At 46.0% G+C, this 12,460-nt stretch overlaps 1 protein-coding gene across 1 annotated transcript in view; it reads right to left on the bottom strand.

Moving 5' to 3' along the window:
• NSMCE2 (NSE2 SUMO ligase component of SMC5/6 complex) overlaps positions 1-12,460 on the bottom strand; it is a 207,799-nt gene that overhangs the window by 109,441 nt on the left and 85,898 nt on the right. The window lies entirely within an intron of this gene.

Below are 12,460 nucleotides of genomic sequence, written 5' to 3'. Positions count from 1 at the left end.
AGACCCCTACACAAAGAAAATAGGTACAATATTTGCAAGTATAGGACACCTCAGATATCCTCATTGGCCTAATGATGATGGAGCTTAGCCTCCTCATAGGGGTGGAAGGAGGGTGCAACTGGCTAAGTATACAATTATAACCCTAACATGCAAGCAACAATGAAGCAGCTACTTTCTGAAGGCAATGTATGCAATTACAGAGAACTTGAATGACAACATAATACCACTCAACAGTAGCCACTGCATGATAGCAATCTATTAATCTTGGTTGTTGGATGAAAATATTCTAGTAGCAGGGCATATATGAATGGGACACTACAGGGCTCAGGTAACAAACAGTATAGAAACCTGGAGAGCCAGATTTGATAAAAATCAATAAGATATTATTCCTTTATGAGTTGTTCAATAATTACTACTGCTACAAAGCTTGGCAATTTTAAACTCTTATTCCCTCTACCAAGGGAGGGAGCTTCTCTTTAACTGGTATAGATAGACAGGTGCTGTGGCCACACTTGTTGCTGTGTTGTCACCTGGGCTGTTACCAAAATGACTAGTGGATCTTCTGTCACAGGTGAATAATAAGGTATATCCACCCACTACAATGGCAAATAAATACATTTGTTGCAGTCAAGTAACTTCTCTCTGGCACCGAGTCTCTTGTGGCATGGCCAGGGCATAAAGTGATCTAAGAAGTGACAAAGCAATGAAGGTAAAATCTGACTTCAGTTCTGAATGCCCTCTGATGAGGCTGAATTTTCCCGTAACATATATTGTGACAGCCTGACACACTAATAGGTGATGTATGGTTTACTGCAGTACTCCCCACCCAATCCTCCTTTGCAGATTCATAACTGACAAGAACTACCAGCATGACAAAAATAAGAGGACAACATAAAGAGTGGGCATCTATGAAACAGTTAAGAGCACAACAATGCTGTGATGTACTTGCTTCTTAGTCTGTGAAGCATATTAGATAAATGTCCACTTGCAAACCAAAAGCCAGTGACACCTTGCAAACGCTAATATGGGTTACTTCACATGGAAACCATGCACGGTATGTTAAGCAAACGACTGTGCTTTTAGTGGTACAGTCAGCCAAAAAGTGTGTGCTAAGCAACACCTTCCAGTAATTAGTCAATCCGATGAGAGTTGCACTGATTTTGAAATGGGGGTGGAGGTATACACACCCTTCTGAACATCCTGGAAATGACATAACTAAGGACTGGGAGTGATCAGGACACATGTGAGCAGAAGTATCAGTCACAACAGCTTGTTTACAAGTAGCAGCAGCTGCAAAGGTAATTGCTGCAATAGTCCCAGAGAAAAAAGCCACACGTGTTTCACATTCAGCCTTAGTTACCACCTGGACAACACGTATATCGCAAGCCATCTTGTAGGACTGTTAATGATATAGGCAGAGCTAAGATCATTATGTAGGATGCTTCACCACCACTGCTGGGCACGCACTTAAACACAACATTGTTTTACTACAAGTACACCAAGAGGTTTTCTTTCCATATCCCCGGGTATCACTTACTGACAGACGACCTACCCTGACTGTGCTGCTGACAAATGACATTGCAGGGCTGCAGAGTGGCTCCTGTGAAAGATAATGGAACTGAGGTCCTTGTCTGTAGGTTTCCTACCTCTAAAACCATGTTTATTTACTCCTGTGTCTTGCTGGGGTCCTTCTCATGCCTTGTATAAGAATATTACATAAATGAGCAGTTGTTCTTTTGCTCCAGAAACCAAGATGTCCCAAGGCTCATTTCCACAGACTGGAAGTGTATGCAGGTGTTTACCCCAGACACTGTATGACATATTGGGTGAAGAGCTTTGACTTCCCTGATTAACATATAAAGACAACAAAATGAAAGGTACTAGTGCCAAAGGAACAACATGTGTTGGCAGCTGACTGAAATAGGGCCCTCTTTAGACCATCTGCCACAAGTTATGGAATCAGGGCTCAAAAGGGCACAACAAAAAGATCAAAGGTCTATCCAAGCCTAGTGCTCTCTTGACTTGGCCAGTTTCTGCCTTTGATTCCTTAGCTTGCAAAGCCAGCTCTTACAGCTGGGCTGACTAGTGGTAGTGTACAAGGTGCATGGCTCAAGGGCTGGAGCCCAGCTGCAGGGAGTTAGAGACTTGCCTGCCTAGGAGCACTGGGCCAGCTGAAAGGAATGACTGGCTGGCCCTAGAGGAAGTTAAAAGCTCCTGAAGAGAGGAGGGTAACTGAGAAGAAAAGCAACAATGCAGGACTGCGGTAAAGCCCTAGCACTGGATGGGAGGGGCAGGATAGGGATTTTGTTAATGTTTTAGTAGTCTTTTGATTTTGAGGTAGGAAAGGAGACTGGGTGGTTCTTGGCCCAAGCTAAAGGAGGAACAACCCGCTACATGAAGCCTTCTGTGCGACTCTAGAACCAGGTTTGGACTTATGCCTCAGAAGCTGTAGCAAGATACCTTAACAACTCTGCCACAACATCTCTTGCAAACCTGTCTGAAATGGTCCAATTTGTAGAACCCTGCTTTTGCGAGTCTAACATCTCAAAACACTTCACAAATATTAATAAATTTAGGCTGATGACATAGCCAAAAGCAGCCTCGTTTTACAAATTAGGAGATGGCAGCACAGAGAGGTAAAGAGTCTGGCCTAAGTGCTGTGGTTCAGGCTCAAAGCCATCATTATGCCTTCTCCTTTAATTGAGGGTAAGTTAAAGTAAACACACTTTTGGTTCACTCTCTGCAACAGTGCTTCTCAACCAGGGTGTCAGGGCACCCTTGGGTGGCCCTGAAATCCTTTCTAGGGTACCATGGGTTGCCATACTATGTCAGCACTGTTAGGTGTGCCAACATGATTCACAAAGTAAACCCAGGGATTTCAGAGAGGAATTAATGGTGTTACAATCATTCTGAGCTGCTGTGATCTGAGCTCTCTGCAACAGAAAAGTTCCTTTATTATTTTTCCATAGTCAAAAAACAAGTGAAAACTAAGAGCAGGCATTTTTTAAAGTGTGCCTTGAATCTCAGATGGTTGAGACCACTGGCTCTACAAACAGGCCTAATAATTTGTGGTTGTTTGACAAACTTTTTGATAGAACTGCATTCTATGAACCACAAAAATGCCCCATTGCACACCACCCTACAGCAGTCCCGCATCTGACATTTCCACCACTACTTCTTAGCCTTTGCATCTTTCTCTTTGTCTCTCAAGTGCAAACATCCTTTAGATCTTAATCAGCTCAGAGTTCTTGATTCCTTGTATACACAAGTATGATTTATGATGTCCTATGTGTTTATTAAGATGTCTTTCTATTTATGTTCATTAAAATACTCTGAAGCTCTGTGACACACCCAAATTACTGCAAGAGCTCCCATCTGGAGAGACAATCTGGCAAAGAATTACCTTTATATTTCTCTTCAGTGGAAGAGGCCTTTTTCTAATAGGAGATGGATCTTTTAAGACACTATTAATAAGTTTAATGGAAATCATGGGACATGTGAAGAAGGGCAATGTAATCATTTTAATGACATCTATTAATCCAATTCAACTGACAGGCAGAACTGCTCATTTTCCAGATCTTTTATTATTTAATTTGAAAAAAATAGAGTGGGATTATTCATTCAGCATATTATGTTGCTTAGAAGTATATAGTTATATTGTTCTGGGCCAAACTGAAAAAGGAGATGCTGATCTGTGTGTAGAATTCTGACCTCTGTCATTCTGGTATTGCTATAGGATTCAGCCAAGATTTTCAAAAAGTGATAAATAATATTACAGTTGTTCACTTTTTGAGTGTCCAACTTGACATCTTAAAAGGGGACTAATTTTCAGAAGGTGGATGCTCAGTTCTGAAATGAAACCCTCTTAAACTGTCTCAAAACTGAGGCAGCAAAATCTCACTTGTTCACTTTTGAGAAACTTGGCCATGACAAAATAACGGATGGCGTTACAGCAGTCTTTCTAAGGACGGATCTACACAGTGCACGGTAGCATGATGCTGTGGCATGCCACTCCCACTCTGAGTATACCAGCTTCTGACCTGGATTCCTACTGACTTGAGAGAGATCAGAATTGTAACCATATTCAAGAAAGGAGATGGATCAGATTGCAGGAATTACTGTGCCATCACATCAATCATTTTGAACAAACTCCCCTCACTATGGAAAAGAATAGGTGAGAGAGACAAAGGGAAACAGCTGTGACTCAATATCACCAGGATCTACTCCTTCCTTCTGGAATTGTATGTCATGTCTGCCATTAAACATGTAAATCTTGGATTGGGCTCGTCAGTCTTCTCTGCACTCACCAGTGACTTCCCTGTCTACTAAAAGACTGCCATCCTTGCATCAAGGGACTACCGATGACAACCCCAGCTTCTAAACCAGAAGCCTTCAAACCTATATATTCTGTACATCAGGACAGCCTATTAGTGCATATGTAGCACCACACTAAAGTTAGTACATGGCTTCTTGATCAGGGGCAGGCACATGATGTTGCCTTGCACTGTATAGACATACCCAAGTTCTAGGGCTGTGAGAAGCTTCAATAGCCTACTTGATTTAGAGCATATTTGGCCCGATTCATCAGCCAAATCTCCGAATAGAATCAGGAGACCCATTAAAAACTCTGAATCGAATTGGAAGCCTCTGAATCAATTTGGCCATAGACTAAACAGGCAGCAGTCCTCGAGGACGCTGGATGCAGCTACCTCTAGCTAGTAAGTCTGTTGTGGTGGGTGGAGGGGGCAGATCAATGTCCCCACAGCGAGGGAGGGATTGGAGCTGGGGCTGGGACCTGGGCTGGGGCATGCACTGTCCAGGGAAGAAATGGTGTGGCTTGTACCGCTGCGTGCCTCTGGTCTGGGAGCTGCTGGTGTGGCAGCTTGTCTGGCGGTCCTCACCACTGCTCCCACCACTGGTCCAGGAGAGCATGGGGCGGGGGCATGTGCCCCAGGATCTGCACACAGCAGGCAGGGCTGGGGCTGCACTGGGGAGAAGGCAGAAGGTGCTGGGAGATGCCCAGCCAGTGCAGGGCCAGCACGAGACTGAGCCACTGCGCTGCCTCTGGATAAGCAGCAGAGTGGCGGGAGCTGGCCTGGCCTCCCCGCACCTCCTGGACAAGCAGCAGCTTTGCCCCAGCTCGGCAAGCAGTGGCAGAGCATGCAGATGGGGGTGGGTACCTCTGGATCTAGGCAGGCGGCTGAGTGGGGGCAATGGGAAGGCTGCGGCATGTTTTTGGGTGGTATATGCCTCTCCCCATGCCCTGCTGCCACTCACCCAGCCAGGGTGAAGCCATTGCTCATCCAGGTGTGGGGAGGCCAGGCTGGCTCCTGTCACTGGACACTACTTGTCCGGAGGCAGACAGGGGCTCAGTCTTGTGATGGCCCCACGCTGGCTGGGCTAGCACTGGGTGGGGCATAGCCCCGCTCCCAGCGCCTTCCTCCCAGTGCAGCCCCAGCCCTGCCTGCCCTGTGCAGATTCTGGGCCATATGCCCCTGCCCCATGCCCTCCTGTACCAGTGGCAGGAGCAGTGGTGAGAGCTGCTGGACAAGCCACCACATGAGCAGCTCCCGGACCAATGGCACACAGCAGGAGCGCCCCTTCCCGAGTCCCATGCCCCCTCTGCCCTGGCTGCGTGGCTTGTCCCAGCCCCACTCCCTCCCTTGCTATGGGGGGGTGTTGAGCTGCACCCTGCCAACGCCCCTTCCTCCTCCACCCACCACAACAGACTTACCAGCTGGAGGCAGCTGCATCCAGCATCCTCAAGGACTGCTGCCTGTTTAGTCTATTAAATCTCCGAAGCAGTGCCAAATCTTCAGATCCAACTCAGCCGAATCAAATCGGGACAGTGATTAGAATCACCAGATCAAATCACTGTCCCTCCAAAATGACCGCTTCTGAATCCAAAGAGAATAGTTGCCACTTTGCACAGGCCTACCAAGTTCCTCTATCAGGTGTAAATGACTCCTTCCACTACTTAGCAAAGCGACAGCACAAGTTAAAAAAAGAATTATGGCACATTCTTTTTTATTTTAGAAATCCTATGCAGTCTGATTTCAGCATTAAAGTTCTGCAAATGTGCAGCCATTTAACATATACATTTATTTTACCCAGGGGCAAAGTCAATGTCTGTTGCAATTATTATTTATTTACTTTTGATAAACATTTTTTTTCACTGCAAGGAAAATAACATGGGAGCTAAGTAAATTTGTGGGTTGAGTCACCCATACACTTTCTGAATCATGTGAGAACCAATTCAAAGTGAGTCACCACTGTAACTGAATCAGCTGCAAAATTTCAGCTCAACCTAAACAGTCATTTATTATTCTTCAATGGCTGGATTCAAATCCTTAGTGAATATCATATCATTTGTTGATGTACAAATAAAGCACAGCTCTTGGAAACATTTGCAAGGGCAACCTAAAAGGGTACTGTCATTCAGCAATGAGATCTGCGCTAGTCTGAACATAGTTCTGCTACAGCCTGAACTGCCTCAGGGCCCACATCTGATTCAGAAGCTTCAACACCTTTTTACCTCATGGCTGCAGGGCTGGGACTCAGATTGGGCAACACCTTTTGAGACTATTGTGAAATGCCAACAGAGGCACATTTATGAGAGCTGACCCATGATTATGACACACACTACCTATTAAACTGGGTCTGCACAATAGCAAATTACCATCTGCACATGGAAAATCTCCCAGCAGCCATGTCAGGGTAACAGTTTGGAGAGAAAAAAGGCCAGAAGCAGCATGTCAAAAATTGGTTTGCAGCAGTTACAGCTAATGCATTTCCTAAAATTAAATGGTCAACATCGTTTTTTTTCTTGGATATATTCATCCTCCATAACCAAATTAAGCATGCACAGTGAAATGTCATTCCTGATTATATTGGTGCCTTCAGGAAGCACCCTTAGATTTACACCAATGTAATTAAGAAGTCAGCAGAGTTGCTCCAAATCACGGGTGGGCAAAATAAGGCCTGCATCTGGCCCGCAGGCAGGCACCCACCAGTTAATTGTATATGGACCTGCCCGCAGCTGCTCCTGCCATGTTCTGCATTGTCCTGAGTCCCACTTGGGGCAGTACGTGCTGCACTTCCAGCCTCCCCCACAGGAGGTTGCCAGCCCCGCCAGTAGGCACAGCTTCTGAGCAGGGATGCTACTGCTGGGCTCCCTCAGCCTCCAGCAATGACAACTTCTGCCCCTGCTGCAGCGCTCTGGGCAGCAGGTAGGGAGGGGAAGCTGCAGCATTGAGGGGTGGGCTCTGCCTGCAGCTTGCTTGGGTGCTGCTCATGCTGAGCAGGGGAGTGTGGATGGAATGGTGGGGTGTGAAGGAGCTCGGCTGCTCTCAAAGCCCCACCGGGCAGGAATGGGACAGGCAGAAGCGGGGGAGTAGCAGCAGAAGCCAGCATGCACTTGGTGCAGCCCTGCCAGGCAGGCGCAGCCCCACAGGTGTGCAAGAGAGACCAAGAGAGCTGGTGGTGCCAGTCTCAGCTCCTTGCCCCCGCCCTCCCCTCGCAGGGGCTTCTGTTGCTGCCTGCAGCAGCAGCTGCTTTCATGCCCTTTGCAGAGCACTGTGAGCCAGGCAGGCAACACCGATTCCCTCTCCCCTCCCTCTGGCCCTGTGCAGGGTCTGGGCTCAGCCACATCACAAAGAGCAGGCAGGCGGGAAGCCCCCCATATATGCGCACCCGACCCACCTGCACTCCCTCACACACCACACCCCCTACCATACCCACACACACCCCCAACACTGTCCCACACACCCCTGCAAACTCATCACACACACACACACACACACACACATCCTGACCCACACCCTGCCATATCCACAAGCACAACTCACAACTCAACCACACACAGCCCCCCACATCCCTCCACACAGCCCCACACCCCCAAACACCGACAGCTCCCCACACATACAGCCAAACCCCATCATACTTCCACACACATCCAAGTCCCACACACCCCAATATGCATCCATATATACACCTCCCGCACATCCCACCCACACCATACCCAAACACACACACAGCAATCCCACACACTCCACACCCACACACACCCCAACCACATGCTCCCCGAACCATATACCTGCCCCTACCCCTCCACACATAATATACAAACAATACCTCTCCTGTCCAAAGGTGTACTTCCCAGGCAAGGGGAGAGACTTCCAGTGGCACAAGTCAGGGGTTAGGGGGCAGGACTTTTGGTCACAAGATGGTGACCAGGGGGTGGGGCACCTGTCAAGGTGCAAGGCTACCCTTGTGGCCCTCAACACCTCACCAAAACTCATTAAGTGGCCCTCCACCCAAAATAATTGCCCACCCCTGCTCTAAACTGACACTGGTTTACCTCTTTACTGCCTTTCTCCCACAGATAAGGGCACCATAGGTATGGAGTGTGACTAAGGCAAGTTAGGCACCGAAACTGGCACATTTTTTTTAGATGCGAATGCAAGGTTTGTCTTGATGAGCTGAAAGGGGCTTGTTTCATGGTGCTTTTACCTGTTGGAAGCTGTATCTCAGACAAAATATCTCCCTACTGTATATACTTTAACAGGAAAGGCTCTCTCATATTGACCCAAATCCAGGACAACTTTGAATCTAGGACAATGCATCAATAATTAGATTCTACATATAAAACACATGCATTTGTTATAATTTTTCATTTACAAAATCTAATTTTGAAGTGTGGTCTTACATTCATCCCCTCCCACCACTGCAAGCAGCAGCAGGGGGCCAGGCAGCAGGGGAGTCAAGTGGCCTTACCCCTGCTCCTTGCTGCCTGCTCCCCCCACGGTACCTGCCCCTCTTGTAGTGCCTGCACTCTTCTGCAACTTGCTCTGCTAGCTGCCTACCCACTCCAAGTGCCTGCCACTCCCCACAATACCTGCTCCCCCTGGCACTTGCCCCCTCTTACTTTTGCTCCCCCCAGGTCTGTGCCCATGGGTGCCACCCCCCCAGGGCTTGTTGTCCCCTCCCACTGCCTGACCCCTGCTTGGTCCCAACATCACCTCCCTCTGCTGCCTCGATCACCTCCTCCACCCCCATTGCTTACATTCCCATCACCGCTCCAGCTGAGGGCCCAGTCCAGCCCAGGGCATGGAGCATGGAACACGTATTGCCTGCAGCCCCCACCAACCACACAGCAGCAGCTCTGGCCCCATCTCTAGTGATGTTTTCCAAAGCAAAAAGAAGAGAATCAATGGCAACTGGGCACCCAAATCCTCTCAGTGCTTTTGAAAACACCACTGTTATTTATGGTACTACTAAGAAGAGTCAAATGCAACAATCAAAACGCAAACCTCCTTGATCCTGTTTCTCTATGATTCCTGGATTCAATAAGCAAAGCAAAGAAACCTGCAGACTTGAAGGGATATTTTACGAGCAATTTTAATTGTGGTTCATGACAGACTGAAAGGGATGGCAAGTAAAATGCTTATTAATCGTTTTCTTCCTTTGCGTCTTCTAATGATCTGATCCCAAACACATTTTTAATATTCAACTTAATTGTAGTACAGTATCTTCACACAGTGTTTTTTTTTGTTTTAAATGCTTTTGCTTAAACACAAATGATGCCTATCATAGAAAAAAGCTGCTACTACTAACAAAACACTGAATGTTAGAAATGGTCAGGAAGATGGAGCAGGGTTGATCTGCAAGGGTATCAAACTGTTCATCCACTTAAGCAGACACTGATTAATTCAGACAGTCCTGAAAATATCCTAACATATACATTAAGATGTCTTTTCTTTAAGGTTCCACTGAAGTTAATGGGATTTTAGCCACTAATTTCAATGGGAGTAGAAGCAGGCCCTAAGGGAATTTCAGATTTTGCAACCTATTTGCTCCAGTAAGCTGTTTTGGGTTCAATGACCTGACTGACTAAAACCCAAGATTTTCCTCTATGTGAAAACAGAGGGCCAGATATTTTAAGCTGGTGTAAAATCAGCCTTTTTTCATTGACCTGAAGAGAGCTGTGCTGATTTATACCAGTTGTGAATGGAGTTCACTTTGCTTAAATAGGTTCTGGTTTAGTCAGTATTTCAAAGGTTTCTTACAGCTTATGAAAAACAGCAAATACCACAAGGGGCGCTTTTCAAATCCCTCATTTACAACTCAACAAAAATTCAACATGACCCTTTCATTTGGCACTTCCTTTGAATTTTTAGTTCATCGGAGGAGATTCTTGTTCCTAGGCAATTCTTCAGCATTGCCAGCATCTTTTTGCAAAAAGAGCAGCAGTGTGAGTCCTGTTGTCATTTTTCATAAAGACTAAATGTAACCTTTAAACTTTTGGGAAACTACAGTAGAAATTCTAAGAACAGACTGATGCTTTATTTGAACTGACATTAGTTTAAAAATATACCCCTCAGCTGACACTTGCAGCCTAAACTCAAAACTAGGACGTATGTGGTGATCTGTGTGACAATACTCCAGTAGGATTCATTTGTGTCTTTAAATTAAATCCTACGCTTTCCAGGGAGAACATACAATGTGTTTCAATGCAAAATGCCTTCTGCATGCTCTCCTATATATAGGGAGAAAATGTGTATAATGACATAACTCTTACTGTAGGGCAGTCCTGTCCCATGGGCTGGTGCAGGACAAGAGCTAGAACAAAGAACTCCCATTTATTTGGGACCACTGTGCATCCTTTAGGGATGAGTCCTTTCCTTGAGCCCTTCACATGCTGTGCATCTGAAGAAACATGCAAGGCATCTTACAGAAGTCTACATTCGTTTTCATATTCTTAATACATTACTATCCAGTTTTATACTGTGCTCATCCTCAGAGTCATTAGCAACTGAATCCCAGGTCTCACTTCAGTTCTTTTCTTCCTTGATTTATCAACTCTTTCTGTCACTGTGAATCTTTCCCTTCTCTTTCCTCACCCCAGCATGCAATGGACAGTTTTGCCACCTGGCAGGCCAATGTCACTCTTCAGATAGTATTATTATGCTAGAGTATCCTGGAGAAACTATCTTGCTTTGCAGATATTCCTTGGACTCCCCATCACAACTCCCTGTTCTCTATTCTCTCTCTGTAAGCATTATATCTGTTCAGAGGATGACACAATCAACATGTGGATGACCCCCTTTCCTATAGACCAGTAGTCTCCAACCTTTTTAGGTCAGAGATCACTTTTGGAATTCAAGAGGAAACAAAGATCTACCCCCACCCCCGAAGTCTATGGGGATGGGATGGGGAAGAGGAAAGGGCCATGGGGGGGGGGAAGGGGACGGGAAAGATTGAGGCCCCAGGCCTACCCCACCTCCTCCCTCACAGCTGGGGCCCTGATCACCCCACCCAACAGTGGTGAGAGCGGAGCAAGCCCTGCACCCCCAGATGGTTGCATTGTCTAGGTAAAATGAGTTATGTTTTTTTCTTATACAGTTTGAAGAAAATGGACAGTTTTTCAGCTGCATATTGTTAAAAATTACTCAGAAATGGAATACTCCCCAATGTCGCTTAGCTTTCTTTTTCTGGTTCTTCTAGCTCAGAAATGATGTCACTGTTCCCTTCAAACTCCCTATGGTTAGAATTCTTTAAAAAACCTATTCACAAGCTGTAACAATTTGCAATTAAGCAAGAGTTACCAATAACAGTAAGCACAAAATTATAATGCCAATAATTCCCGTTTGTGGATGATGCAGCCTTGGTTGCCCACAGTGAATCTTCCCTGCAAAATCTCTTGGGCATACTTTCTGAGCCATGCAAGAGCTTGAGGATGGCAGTTAGTCTCAAAAAGACTGTAGTCAGCTAACAAGGGGTGGAATAACCAATACCTGACATCACTCTGGAGGATAAGTCTCTTGGTGTCACTGACAGTTTTTGCTATTCGGGTTTTATGTTCAACAGGAATCTTGACCTTCAGACTGAAATGACTAACAGAATTGGAAAACCAGCTAAGAATTTCAGGCTATTATAGAAACGTCTATGGAATAACAGGAAACTATCAGCTAAGGTGAAGATGCGAATCTACAAGACTTGTGTGCCATCATCCCTGCTTTACGGTTCAGAAACACGGACTACATATGCTAGGCGCATCAAGAGACTGAACAGCTTCCACACAAGATGCCTGTGTAAGGTCCTGAAAATAAAGTGGGAAGACAGAGTACCAAACACAGAGGTACTAAAGCACGTAGAACTGACTCATTTAGAAATCACTATCAAGAAGAGATGGCTGCAATGGATTGTCCATGTCAGAAGAATTGGAGAAGACCATATACCCAAGAATGTTTTGTACAGTGAGATTCAAGATGGCTCTAGAAAGCAGGATCACCCTTTATGGCAGTACCACGATATATGCAAAAATGATACGAAGTCATTCAACATCAAGACAAAAAGCTGGGAGGCGCACACAGAATCCAGTCCGGTCTGGAGGGAACATCTGGCATAGGATGTAGCTCAAGATGAAAAGGCTTTGATCCACAGGATGGAAACAAAGTGA

Source organism: Crocodylus siamensis, chromosome 3 (genome assembly GCF_052110815.1).
Source record: "Crocodylus siamensis isolate JL-2025a chromosome 3, ASM5211081v1, whole genome shotgun sequence".
Taxonomy (NCBI): Eukaryota; Metazoa; Chordata; order Crocodylia; family Crocodylidae; genus Crocodylus; species Crocodylus siamensis.
This window is presented reverse-complemented; position numbering and strand designations above follow the sequence as displayed.